Raw genomic sequence first — 14454 nt, forward strand, 5'->3', positions numbered from 1 at the left:
AAGAGGTTGAGGAACTTGGGCCAACGAGAGCTTGCTGTAGAGAGCAAACAAGAACAGATGGAATCAGGTGAACTCCCAGGCCTCTGGCCTGGACGCTGCCCCCTGTTGGCTCAGCCACCACTTTGCTCCCTCGAAGGGGCGCCCTGGGACCCCCTCTGGCCCGCTGCACGTCGGCGTCCAGCTGGCTGCCTGCCTACTGCCCAGAGGGGCGCCCTGCAGAGACCACACACACGCTCCCCTGCTCTCTAGTGCCCAGTCACAAAATAGAAACCTCGTTACCTCCAAGTTGACGGGGGGGCTGCCCGAAATGGTCGCTGCCGCCTGGGTGTCCTGGAGGCCCCGGGGGAGGGTGACTCCTGAGCAGCTACAGTGTCCGAACCCTCAGCAACTGTTACTACGACAGGAAAACCGGCCACCTGACGGATGGCTGAGCTGTGCCGTCCCCCCGGCCCGTCCTCTCCCGGCCCTTCAACACTAATGTTGCCTCCTGGGTTTAAGCAGCCTCATTAGCAGGTTCATAGCTTTCAGCCACGGGGGGCATTTCGTCGCTGTGCGATTTAAATGCCACGTTCCACTGACTTCTGTAAATCCAGTTTCTGTTTTCTGATATTAATGCTTCTCAGGCTGAGCACGCAGCCACAATTCTCACCTGTGTGTTTTTGCTTTTTCGTTAGTGCCCATTTCTTCTCTTTTATTAAGGTTCCGAGTTTCTCAAAGAATGCTCCCTGACTCATACATTGCTATCACCTGGGGAATCCGTGAACCTCTCAGATTTCTAGACCTACCACAACACCCCTCTGCTCCCTCCCCCCCCCCCCAACCCTGATGAATCTTCTCTGAAGGAGGATCAGTTACTGTATTCTTACCAAGTACCCCCAGGTCCTTGTGAAGATCGAGAACCTTGAGTATCCTGGGAAACCAAACTCTGGTGCTGGTCCCAGTGTGGCAGTTTTACTGGTTCAATCCGTGGCCTCGAGCGAGCTCTCCGGTTTCCGCACCCTCCTCTGGAAAGTGGAGCTGAGGTATTATCTACCCTGTAGGACGGCTGTGAGGACAAAATGAGCTGGCACGGGTAACATGCCCGGAAGGGTGCCCGCACACAGTAGGAATTCACCACCACCGGTCCGCTCAGTAAGAGGAGACTGACCTCACGAAGCATCAAAGAATAAAGCTGGGCAGACGTTGTCAAGGGCCAAAAGTGTAACGGAAATATGGCCATTAAAGCACTGCAGAGGCTAACATACCGCCAGCTCACCCGAGGGAGGATGAGCTGCAGTGTCAGATTGGGATGGACACAGACTTCACCTTCACCTGAGAAGAATTCAACGCACCCATCTAGAGATCGGAGTCAATGGAACTACATAGCTGATGATTACTTTTCCTTTCTCATTATGTATGTGATATATGAATGTTACACATGCTATATCATGTGTACCATATAATACACCTAATCACATTTATACATAATTGAATAACGAATAAAATTATACACATGCATTAAAACAAAGGTCTACAGAAAAATTGAAGAGATAACACACAGTTCCCACACACCTCCTGCTCATATACAGTTTCCCCATTGTTAACATCTTGCATTATTGTAGTACCTTTGTTACAATTCATGAACCAATACTGATATATTTAAAAATGTTTTTAATGTTTATTTATTTTTGAGAGAGAGGAGAGAGAGAGAACATGAGTGGGGGAGCGGCAGAGAGAGAGAGAAGGAGACACAGAGTCTGAAGCAGCCTCCAGGCTGTGAGCTGTCAGCACAGAGCCTCAATGCGGGGCTCGAACTCACAAACCATGAGATCATGACCTGAGCTGAAGTCTGACGCTTAACTCACTGAGCCGCCCAGGCACCCCACCAATACTGATATATTATTAACAAAGGTCCATGGTGTAGATTAGACATTTTGTGTTTTCAGTACTTTCCGCTTATTTTTTGATTGGGTGGTTTGTTTCCTACTGTTTTGGGTTTTCTTTTGGTTTGTTTTCTTTTTGGTTTTGAGAGAGACAGAGCGAGCATATGCGTGTAAGCTGGAGAAAGGCAGAGGGAGGGGGGGATGTGGGGAATCTGAAGCAGGTTCCATGCCCAGCCCAATGCAGGACTCAATCCTCCAACCCTGAGATCATGACCCGCACCTAAATTGAGAGTTGGATGCTCAACCAGGCATCCCTATTTCTTACAATTTTAAGGAATCTTTATATTTCCTTCGTTAGGGATGTATTTGGATACAGGTCCTTTATTGGGTATTATATTTTCTCCATATTTTCTCCCAATCTATGGCTTGCCTCTTCATTCTCTTCACAGTGTCTTTCAGAGAGCAGAACTTTTTAATTTTAGTGAAGTCTAGCTTATCAATTTTTTCTTGAATGGATTATACTTCTGTTGTTGCAACTAAGAACTCACCACCAAACACAACATCTCTGATATTTCCCCCATATTATCTTCTAAAGATGATATAGTTTTACATTTAGATCAAAGGCATATTTTGAGTTAATTTTTGTGAAAGGCGTAAGTTCTGTAAAACCAATATGCATTGTATTTCTGGGGATGTGTTCCCAGGATTGAAACTTCAGGGTCAGAGGCCTATGTAATTTTCATTTTCATGGGCATTGCCAGAATGCATGTTCAGAAAATGTATTAACACTCTATTTTGGCATCATAAAAGCATGGGAAATTTTAGCCATGTTCCCGCTAGAAATTACTTTCATCAGTTTTTCAATCATTTTCTCAGTCTGATGAGCATGAAAAAAGATTTCTGTGTTACTTGTATTTTCCTTCCCTATTAGTTGAATTTGAGAATATACTGTATGTTTATCAGCCATTTGGGTTACATCTTCCATTAACTATTGAGGCATATATTTGGAATTTTTTTCAAATTGTTTTTTGTTGTCGATTTGTAAGAACTCTTTATATATCATAGATACTACCCTTTGCTGTCTTCCTTACAGTATGTTTTCCCCCCAAACCTACCCTTTTAATTAATTTTTTTATGGGCCACTTATTATTGACTTTGTTTCCACTTGAAAGTATCAAGCATTGGCTAAAATATGTGGGGGAATATTTTAACTAGAGAAATAAGAGTCAAATGAGGGGCACCTGGGTGGCTCAGTCAGCTAAGCATCATGATCTCAAGTCATGATCTCACAGTTCATGGGTTCGAGTCCCACCTCGGGCTCTGTGCTGACAGCTCAGAGCCTGGAGCCTGCTTCGGGTTCTGTGTCTCCCTCTGTCTCTGTCCCTCCCCCGCTCATGCTCTGTCTCTCTCTCTCTCTCAAAAATAAATAAACATTAAAAAAGAAAAAAAATAACAGTCAAATGATTTACTGGACAATTCACTCTTAGAAGGCGATAGATATGAGAAAATCACAGAGAAACTAAGGTCACACTGGTTAGAGAAGAGAATATCGGGCAGGAGGTTGGCAGGTAGAAGGAAATAAAAAGCTGTTTCAAAATATGAATGATTGCCATGTGGGAAAGGGGTCACATTAATTCTGAATGGTCACAAATGATAGAACCGCATCAAAGGAGAATGACAAGTAGGAAGAACTGGGCTCGATATAAGGAAGAAGCGTCCTCACGGTCACGGCCGCCCCGGAATTAAATGGTTGCTTAAGATTTAGCGTTCCGTGAAATTTCCGAAGATGGTCGCCATAAACATGGAGAACTGGGGGAAAGTATCATGCACAGGCTGCTATCGTTCAGAAAAACTGAAACCAAGCTCCAGTGTTTCAAAGAAAATGGGGCTTTAATACAATTTGGTGATCACAAAACTGTGGGAAGGGCTGGCGAAGGTAAAGGCAGGAAACAGGTGTTAGCCTTCAGCTTCACGACTACAGTTACAGCCTTGTAAGACGGAGAAACGCTGCTGTCATGCAGGGGTCAGTGACGTGGACCTCACTGCTAACTTCCCAGCTGCTCTGTAGCCTGGAGTCAGGTGAAGACCAGAAAAACTCAGAAGCCACTGAGAAGATTAAATTGCATATATACAAAGCCCGGGTCCATCTGCTGTCCATACTAAAGGAAGGAGAAATGGCGTCTACCTCTACCCCACCTTTGTGTGAGTGCCTTTCATTGACAGAATGTAAATGACATCCATGGGGCTGGAAGCAAGAGGTCTAAGAAATCCAGCTCCTAGACTTCTAGACCCTGAAGTACAGAGGAGAGTTAGAAGGATGGGACAGGCAATAAGGTTGTCCGACAACATCTAGTGCAGGGTTCCAGCATCTGTACAGCCCTTTGGTCCTGAAACTGTTTTTAAAAGTCTTGTCTACTCCAAAGAGCACGGGTGGCGCCTCCTTTCTCAACGTGATGGAAACCCACCCACTCTATCGCTCTTATAGATTTTTGTACAAACTGTACCTTAAAGAGATGTCATTTCATTGAAGATGACCGTCTTGGCGACTGCTGAAAACTAAACCTGTTATTTAATTCAATTAGGGCATATTGAGTATCACTTTCTGTGAGCGGTTGGAGTGGTTTGAAAGCCCAAGAGGCCCAGCGGACCACTGGTGCTGTAGTCACAACCATGCACTTGAGGGGCTTCTCCTACCCAGACACCGCGGTGTCCTCTGGAGAGCAAGGAATTGAGGACCCGTGGCCTTCCTACTTGGGCTAATCACATCATTATACGTGGATGGGCCTCCCGTTTACGCACCAAATATCGGGACTAATTCTACAAGGTCACGTCGTGAAGATTAAGGAATATATCTCATTGAAGAAAGGCAAAGCTCACAAAGGCAGGGTCAGCAATAAGGAAGTTCATGGTGTACTCCATCTTTCGTTATCCCATCGAAAGGCACGCCAGGGCCAGTGAGGCAGCCAGGGAGGGCCACCTCTCAGACCTCATTCAAGAGTGATTTGCCATGAGGAGTGCAGCTGGCTGACAGCTTCCTCTTTGAGGGCCTCCAGAATCTACAGTAAGGCCACGCTGTCCTCAAGCAGCCTCCAGCCAATGACTGGGCATTACATAGGTAGTAGGGCCTGGCCACTTTTGCCCAGCGTGGAACCCCTCTATAGGCAAGCTTGTCCTGGCCCCTTCCACTGGGCTGGCCAAAAGTATCTCAGAGCCTCATCAGGGGACGCTCACAACAATTCTTCTTATGCACACATACAAGATCCCTGGGGGCCTATGCATGAATGACATTGCTGAATCAAAAGGAATTTCTTTACATGGCTTCCAAAGCTCCCATCATAGGTCACCTCATTTGTTCATTGGGCATCACAATTTAAATCCGTGGTATATCACAGAGTTCATTTGGACCCAACTGTATAGGGATTTATAGTACTTCTGAAGCAAGATGAGCCTTCAAGGACCAGCCTCCCACCACCATTCAGAAATTACAAATACGATAAAGTAAAGATTATTCACCAAGCTTACAAACCAGACGAGGGAACTCATGTTGAGTTTGGGAGAAGATGACAGATTGCTGTTTGAAAGTAGATAGGACTCTAAAAGCACCTAGAATCGCCAATGAAACTGAAATCGCATCCTTTTGTGAAGAAGATTATAAAAACTACAAAGCTAATTCCATTTAAGCCTGGTGAAAACCTAAGAGGGGCTTCCTTTTTGCATACGATGTTAAGCCCTTCATTCCACTGCTGAGTACAATGCACCTGCCTGAGGTTCTTCCCCCCCCCCCAAACCTGACACCTTCCACCCCTCTTGACACAGGAGTCTGGTCCAGGGTGTGGTCTGAGCTTTCCCCGCTGACTCCCCTCCACTTATCTCTCAGACCTTATCCCCAATAAGTATCTTGCCCTTATAACTGTGTCTCAGTGTATACTTTCTGGATGACCTAACAAATACATCTGTGACATCTTCTAGACACAGTGTGGGCTTTGCTCCAGAGGAAGCAGCCCTTCCCTCTTGTCAGCTCTCCATTTTCACGTCGCCAGAGTAGCGGGGAAGGAGGTAAAGAGTGCTTATCGCCAAGCAGTCTGGATTTGGGATGCAGCTGTTTATAAGAATTCTCTGAGACAGCCAGCCCCTCTCATCCTGTGGGAAATTTGGTCTGTGAGATGATCAAAAATCCTGATCCTGTAGAGTTAGACAGCTGATCTTAGATGTAGCTTCTTCCACTAGGAAAAAGGAGGTTCTGCTCCCAGGAGAAGTAGGATAACTCCCAGGGCTACTTGGAGATGTTTCTGCTCATTGAATATTGTACAATTAATACCGTACATTTTATTCATATGCCATGATGATCCTTTGGAGCAGGAGTTAATTAGGAGATCCTGGATTTTACAGCTTTCAATTCCTAATTTAGAGCTGGGATGTATAGGCATCCTTTGATCTTAAAAACTTCCAATTAAAAAAATAATCCCAGTTGGGGAAACACACCGTCACATGGGCACCACTCTCTGCTCCAATTCAGAAACAATTTTTGCTTGTGAATCACAGGGCTGTTGGGTTTTGCAGGGATTTATTTTCCTCCATTTCCCTCCCAACATTCAACTCAACCCCTTTCCACCCCTAACACCATATAACCATCCTTCATCTCTCACCCTCCTTTTGTTCCTTCTGATGCCAAGAAGAAAAAAAAACTGGCACAATTCCTTGTTTTGAAAAGTTGATTTATTCCAAGCAGCAGAGTGGAATTCACATACCTATACCTCTTTGAGACAGGAAAAGAGAAAGGAGAAACTGAGACGCAAACAAGGTAAATTGTATTAACCAAAGTTATATAGCAGCTTTTTGAACAAGAGAATCCAGTAGTTGAGTATCTAATTTGGGTACCTCTGTCCCTCGCCCAAAGTCTAAACGCACAGTTGCAAACAGGAGACAGAGAAACGTGGTGGCCTGTAGGTTAGCAGAAGTCACCGGGGTCATGTAAGGGCTTGCTTGGATCATAGTACCTAGAAGGCAGCCAGACATTTATTTGGTCCAACATTTCCACCCACAGATGAGGAAACTGAGTTGCAATAATACATCCTTAGAGTGGTCCAACCAGTTGTGGCCCGTCAGAAATGGGACCCAGCTCTCCAGACCCCTAATCCAGGGCTCTTTCTTCAATGCCTGATTGCCCCTTGGTCATTTACTGTTTGGCTGCCTCGCTTTCTCCAGCTGCTTTTGTGTCACTCTCGCCAAGGAGAGACGTAAACGAGGTGGCCTTCATTTCCTCTTTACTCACAGTGAGGACATGACCTAGTCCGCTGGCATCACAGGGATTGTCAACAGCAGTATCACCTTCTACCTGTGGGCATACGTCTTACATTTTTACCGCCAACTTGTCCTCTTCGGTCTAGCAGCCCCGCTACAATCCACGTGGATTGCTTTTCTCCAGAGAGGAACGAAGTACAACTCATAAAGCTGATGAAGGCCATTGCACGCTTCCATTTCAATAAGCAGGAACTGGTTGTGGCAGACAATTACTCCTCACATGCACTGAGTCAGTTTCTCTATGTTATTACGTGTGGTCATTTGCATCCTGGACCCTGATATGTTATCTCTTCCTGAAACCATGCCCTTTTCCACATGTCGTACCTTGGTTTTGTCATCATAGCTAAGCTGAAACTACATTTCCCAACATACTCTTCTCTGTCTAGTCCTGCGTTAAGTTTGCCAGAAGAAAATTTCTGTGAGTTTCGGAAAAGGGAAGGAAAGCGGCCGCTATTTTTTTTTTTAATGTATTGAAGGTTGGGGTGTGGGTTGGCCCTGTTGAAACTCCTGTGTGTTCTTGTTGACCTGTTGGCTCTCCATGTTGACATGGCGTGGCACCTGCCCCACAGAGCCTCCAGCTCCTGCTGGAGATTTTCCTCCACCTTCCGTAGCTCTTGAGCCGGGTATGTGTGCACCTGGCCAGACACATCAGCGGAGCACCAGCTTCTCCTGCAGGCCACCCATGTCTGCATATTTGAAAACAGAGACCGACGTGGGTTCCAGGGGGCTCTTGCTCTCGCCACATTGTGTCCCAACCACTGGCCCTTCCCAACAACTGGCCCTGATTACCCCAGTCCCAGCCTCAGATACAGAGGCAACAGCCTTACGGTGACTTTTTAAATAGCTCCCACGACTGCATAAGGTGTAATCCCTCTAATAAATCCTTTATTCTATATCACTCATAGTACTTCTGCACGCCCAGTTAAAGTGTGAGCGATATGCCATAGACTTGGCAGTTACCCCCCACCTCCACTGGAACAGTAAACCTGCTCACCTCTTGACTTTGAGTCTGGCCAGGTAACTTGCCTAATGTGACACAGACAGGGACTTGCCCAGTAAGTCTTTCCCCTCAGCAGGTGTGCTGTCGCCAGGAGAAGGGAGCATGGTCTGGCTGCTTGTGCCCCCGAGGAAGATGAGATCCACGTGCAGCATAGCGACCCCAGCCACGGCAGCCTGAGGCTTAACCGTCCAGGCAGCTGCACACCCACAGGGCAAAGTAGAACTGTCCATCCCAGCCCCACCTAAAACCCTGGCTGACCCACAAATGCAGGAATAATAAAAAAAAAAATTACCTCTTCTTAAAGTCACTGAGTTTTGAAGGGCTTTGTTATGCAGCAATAGCTAATCCATATACTGTTACAAAACGTCTTTTACCAAAGATACACTTAGATGTGTTCTCAGGTAACTTTAGCAACACTTCACTTAAAAATCACCCCCCTGGGGCACTTGAGTGGCTCAGTCCGCTAAGCGTCTGACTCCTGGTTTCCGCTCAGATCGTGTTCTCACAGTTCGTGAGTTCCAGCCCAGCATCAGGGCTGTCAGAGCAGAGCCTGCTTGGAATTCTCCCTCTCCCTCCCTCTCTCTCTGTCTGTCCCCTGCTGGCTTTCTCTGTCTCTCTCAAAATAAATAAACTAAAATAAATAAATAAAAATCACCCTCCTTCCATTTTGATTGATTGATTGATTGATTGAAATGTTTATTTTTGAAAGAAAGAGAGAGAGAGAATGACTTGGGGGAGAGGCAGAGAGAGAGGGAAGCACAGAATCCAAAGCAGACTCCAGGCTCTGAGCTGTCAGCACAGAGCCTGACACGGGGCTAGAACTCATGAACTGTGAGGTCATGACCCGAGCCAAAGTGGAACACTTAACCGACTGAGCCACCCAGGCACCCTTATTTATTTCTGTAAATTTTATTATTTTTTTAAGTAGCTCCACACCCAATGTGGGGCTCTAACTCATGACCCAGAGATCAACAGCCTCACACTCTGCCAACTGAGCCAGCCAGGCACCCCTCATTTTATAATGTAATTGTCAAACGTTGGAGGTGATTTGGGTGTGAAATTTTGGCTCAATTCTTATGACTTTAAAAAAAAATTTTTTTTTCAATGTTTATTTATTTTTGAGAGACAGAGAAAGACAAAGCATGAGCAGGGGAGGGGCAGAGAGAGGGAGACACAGAATCCGAAGCAGGCTCCAGGCTCTGAGCCGTCAGCACAGAGCCTGACATGGGGCTCAAACTCACGAATGGTGAGATCATGATCTGAGCTGAAGTCAGACACTTAACCGACTGAGACACCCAGGCACCCCATGGTTCAATTCTTCTGACTTTAATGAGAACTTATTTAACTTCTATAAACTCAGTTTCCTCATCTATACAATGGGGATGAGATATTACCTACCTGGTTGTAGTGAAGGTACAGTCCTTAACATAGCAATTGCATCTAATAATCACTAGCTATCACTCTGTGTGTGTGTGTGTGTGTGTGTGTGTGTGTGTGTGTTTGCTAAGTATACTGCCCCCAAGTATTCGTATTCATTTAATATTTTAGTTGTCATTCACTCACCAGCCGCAGAATATTGAATATCCATCTAACAGTATTGTATAACAAGCTTCTGTGATGGGCTCAGAAAACATCTAGATGAACAAGACCCAGACTGTGCCCTTAAAGATTCCTATCACCTGTGCTGTATTTCAAGCTACTCTCTAAATAACTAAATCACTCCTGAAAGGCAATATTTCTAGGCAGGATGGCGACTGAAGCTATAGTAGCCAAGAAGATACACATTTTTTGATTCTGGAGACGATTTCAGGAGGTGACCAGAAAGATGAAATGTTCAGTGACAGTGGCCGGGGGGCGGGGGGGAGGGGAGCTACTTGTTCTGTTTAAGTAAATTGTCATTATTGCCATCATTATTTCTATTTCATTTGAAACCTTTCGACTATTATATGGAACAATGGTAGGATTTCCATTCTTATTTGGGGCTTCTATTTTACCCCAACTATAAATCTTTCTTTTGAATGTGTGACCTGAAAAAAATAACAGGGGCGCCTGGGTGGCTCAGTGGGTTAAGCGTCCGACTTCAGCTCAGGTCACGATCTCGCGGTCCGTGAGTTCGAGCCCCGCATCAGGCTCTGGGCTGATGGCTCAGAGCCTGGAGCCTGTTTCCGATTCTGTGTCTCCCTCTCTCTCTGCCCCTCCCCCGTTCATGCTGTGTGTCTCTCTGTCTCAAAAATAAATAAACGTTAAAAAAAAAAATTAAAAAAAAATGCTATTTATTTCTGAAAGGAACCTCCCGAGTCTTGTAATTCATAAAGTGAGATTAACTCTTTGCTGTGCGCAAATTTATGTTACTGACGTCATTTTAGGCTAATAATAGCAACAAATATTTATAAATGCTTGCTATATTCCTCCCATTATTTTGAACATGATATTCACTTATTATGATAAAGTGATATAAGCAGATTGTATAAATCTTCCCATTTTGTGGATGAGGAAGTGGAGGCAGAGAGGTTGAGTAACCTTCCCAAGGCCACACAGTTAGTCCATGGCACAGGCAAGATCCATCTGGCTCCAGACTCCGGGCGCTTCACCTGCAAATTCTGCTTCTTCCGTCTGTCCCATGAAGCGGGGAGTCTCTACAGACAGAACATATTGATGCCTGATACAAATCCCCCCACTCTAAACATTCCTCAGAGTAATTCCTTTGTTCTTCCGAACGCTTGGCCTTGAGGGATGCTCTCTGTTGTCTTTAAGCACGATTTCTATTTAACAAATGTCCTTTCTTTATTGACAAAGGATTGCATTAATTTGGTCCTCTCTCGGGCCTGACAGAAATGAGTATCGCGGTCAGGAAATTGGAGAGAAATGGGTTATCACTTTGGAGGCAAACAGAGCAGGGAAGAAAGAGAAAAGAGGAAAGGTGAGGAGAGTGAGGTGCCCAAAAGGTGCCAGGAGAGAGAAACGGGGAAGTGAGAGGTCGGGTGCAAGCACGTTTCTCTGCTTCTGCCCTCCCTCCCTGGGGTCAGTGGTCAGACAATTATCAGAAGGCCCATGACATCCCATCAGGGAGCAATCAGACAGCAGCAGCGACTGGGGATGGGGATGGGGGGAGGTGAAGAAATGTGTCCTGTGTGTTTCATCTCCAGGCTCCCGGAAACTTCCCTCTGCTCTGCGTTCCTCCCAGGAGCCCAGGAGAAAGACCGAATGAAAAGCATCCTTCAAACAAGCCCAGGAAGGAAAGCCAAGTCCTCCCTGTGGGGCCCCTGGGAGCAGGTGCGCTTCCCAGAGACACAGCATTCCTCCTGGTTACGTGGTGACTTTCTGTGAAACTGTTTGACACAGAAACACCTTGACTCAAGTCTTTCCAGCTGGAGAAGACTGCTTCCTTGTCCAGGCCACGGGGGCCAACCAGCTTCTGCCCTGCTGCGTGAGATGGTTCTTGGCAGCCCTGTCCTGGCTTTGTCCAACGGCCCCTCCCTGGCTCTCGGGATTCCTTTATGCCACAGGGAGCTGATGCCCGCAGCTGCCTGGCTGAGCAGCTACAGCCCAGCACATACGCTTCAAGGGCCTCCTAGCTGGCCTCCTCATGTTTTCTCCCCTCCCTCCCATCCATTATCAGTCCAGCAACCGGAGTGGCTGTTTTAAAAACATAGAGAACATGATGTCATCCACTATCCTGGCTGAGAACCCTTTTAAGATAGTGGGCAAAATAATTCACACGGCCTATAAGGAGGTGCCAGGAAAGGTCCTTACCTACCTCTCCACTCTTGTTATTGACCCGTCTCGCCGTTGTTCTCTGTCTTCCTGTCACACCAGCCCATTCTCCCAAGACAGCATGCTGCCTTCCACCCAAGGGCCTTTGCACATGCTGCACTGTTAGCCTAGAACTTACTCCCTTCACAGCTCACTTTTGCTTATCTTTTTGGTCTCTGAGCTCAGTAGTTTCCCCCTGCACCGCCCTATTTTCTGCCCCAGGGGACTAATCTATATGGACTACATTAATGGTCTTTTTTTTTTTTTTTTTTTTTTTGCCTTCTAGCCTCTGGAAGGCTCTTGAAGGGAGAGAAGAGAGTGAAGTCAAGGCATTAATTTTCCTGGACCATTTTCTTGTGAAGCTCAATTCTTTGCAACTATCGAGGTTACTCTATTGGTCAGCTGTGGTTGTGTAGTAACCCCAAACTGTCAGTGGCGGTACGACCATGGCACCCATTTCTCAAATACCTTCAGGGGGCCTGCTGATCAACCCTGCTGTAATAGTAAGTCCTGATTTTCCGTAATTGATGTTTTGACATGGACCAAGCTAATGGCTGAAGCTGTTTACATCCGTATGACCCCTGTGTTATTGCAGATTACATAGATAACATATTATGAACCCTCTCACGCCAAACCCCAATATTGCATTTTGCTCCTACCCACTTAGAGGATGTCCCCACCTCATGACTTTTCACGGCCATAGTATTAAAGATTCTCACCTACGCTCGCTCCCTCTGCCTGCCGACTGACCCTGCTCCTTCCCTGTGTGGCCCTTCGTGACATACCATACCCCCTCCTCCTGGAAACTGTAAGTAATACACTCTTCTTTTAATGGCATTGACCTCTCCCATGTTGTCACTCAGTCATACCCATAAATGAGATCCCAGGTATCGTTTCCAAAAGCTGTGCTCAGCTGGGCAGCTGGAGAGCAGACCCAACCCTTTATGTCCCTTGATAATTTAGCTGCCTTTCTCTCCTACTACGTTGTTAGTTCCATGTTTGTCTTGCTCATCTTTACATTCTCATCACCTAATAAAGTGCCCAGGGCATCGTAAATCCTTGATAAACATTTATTGAATGAATGGATAAAACAGGCCGCCCGCATTCGATGCAGCCTGGTGCCCTAATGCAAACGGGGGCAGCGGAGCTGAAAGAGAGGCTGCTCTGTTCTTCAGGTGGAAGAAGAATTCTGAAAGGACATCGATTTCCCGTGAAGGCAGAGGCGACTGTGAACTGTCACCACACGAAAGTGACAATTTCTGGCTAAAAGCAGCCAACCGAATGGGTACAAAACCACCCTAACACCATCAAAGGCCGACCCAGGCAGTGGTGACCAAGGCTTCAAACACGCTGAGGATGCTTTGTGATGCTCAACAGATTCTCACTGATTGACTGGGAGGTGGATTTGGAATGAAGTGATCGGGGGACTTTCTGTTTGTATGACCTCTTTGAGCCCTGGTGTTCTTCTCTATAAAAGGCGATGGCATTACCTGCCTTAAGAGCTGCTGTGACAACAAAAAGCCCATGTACGAATGAGCTGTGCAAAAATTTACACACCGTGATTCATGCGCGTTATTGGCTGGTTTTGGTGGTGGCCGTAGACGTGTTAGCTGTTATTATTCACAGCTGTGACTGAGGACGGTTTGAAATAAAATAGCTCCTCGTTCTACTTGCGTGGAACTCTCTTAACGGCGTGTAAATGGTCTGTGCATGAAGGAGGAAGAAATGGGACGATTTGGATGAGCACAAAGTGTGCCTATGCCCTCTGATCCCTCCGCCTTAGGGGTCTCCAGTGCTCATAGAAGGGTGGGATTTGGGGCAGAAGAAAAAGAACTAGAGGAAAAGGCAGAGCACGCCTGCCATTTCAGGATACCTGAGCTGGGAGAGGCAGTGTGGCGTGTCAGTCAAGGTCAGACTTTCATGTCCCAAAGGCCCAGGTTTGAATCTCAGCTCGACTACGTTCGAGCTGTGTAATCCAGACGTGTGCTTAAGCTGTTTGAGCCTGAGTTATCTAGAAACAGGGCTGCATGACATTCCCCTCACAGAATTATCGCATTGATTTAGATAATATATAAGGTTCCTGGCACACAGCAAACTCTCTGGCAATGCGGTGGCTACCACTCGTGCTTCCAAGAGGAGTTCGGAGAAATAATGGAGTCTAAAATAGGTTGGAGAGAGTCAGCCAAATTGCATCCACCCTCCTACCCTCCGTGCCCACCCAATGAAATCTAGCTTTCATATGGAACTCATTCATATTTAGAAATCTAAAAATTGCCGGCAAAGGATGACTGCAGAGGAACTTTGAATCATGCCAGACACCTTCTGCTGGGTTCCTAAAACTAACGCCTCAGAGCTGGGTTGTCTGCTTTCCCACCTCAGCCCCTGGGGTTCCGTGGTCATGACCAGGTGAGCTGCCACATGGTCCATCGCTGTTTTGCATGGACCAGAAGTGGGACCTCTTTCGCCTTTAGGCATGAGCCTTATCATCTCTTCTCCCTTAGCCAACCAGTCCAGCCTCTGTCATGTTGTTGGCCGTAT

The 14454-nt window shown here is 46.4% G+C and overlaps 1 protein-coding gene and 1 long non-coding RNA gene across 4 annotated transcripts in view; one reads left to right on the forward strand and one right to left on the reverse strand.

Moving 5' to 3' along the window:
* GADL1 (glutamate decarboxylase like 1) overlaps positions 1-5731 on the reverse strand; it is a 279311-nt gene extending 273580 nt beyond the window's left edge. The window contains exon 1 of the mRNA XM_042955688.1: positions 5658-5731. The gene's annotated coding sequence lies outside the window, so the exon portion shown is untranslated. The remainder of the gene's footprint in view (positions 1-5657) is intronic.
* Positions 5732-5832: 101 nt separating this feature from the next.
* LOC122229955 lies at positions 5833-13585 on the forward strand. 3 transcript variants are annotated; one of them, XR_006207212.1, is made up of 6 exons: positions 5844-5918; positions 6536-6663; positions 11310-11436; positions 12203-12419; positions 12584-12724; positions 13092-13585. It is a non-coding gene; the product is annotated as an uncharacterized LOC122229955 (long non-coding RNA). The 3 variants fall into 3 exon arrangements; XR_006207210.1 differs by having other exon boundaries at positions 12203-12724; XR_006207211.1 differs by lacking the exon at positions 6536-6663 and having other exon boundaries at positions 5833-5918; positions 12203-12724.
* Positions 13586-14454: the final 869 nt, after the last annotated feature.

Source organism: Panthera leo, chromosome C2 (genome assembly GCF_018350215.1).
Source record: "Panthera leo isolate Ple1 chromosome C2, P.leo_Ple1_pat1.1, whole genome shotgun sequence".
In the NCBI taxonomy this organism is placed as follows: Eukaryota; Metazoa; Chordata; class Mammalia; order Carnivora; family Felidae; genus Panthera; species Panthera leo.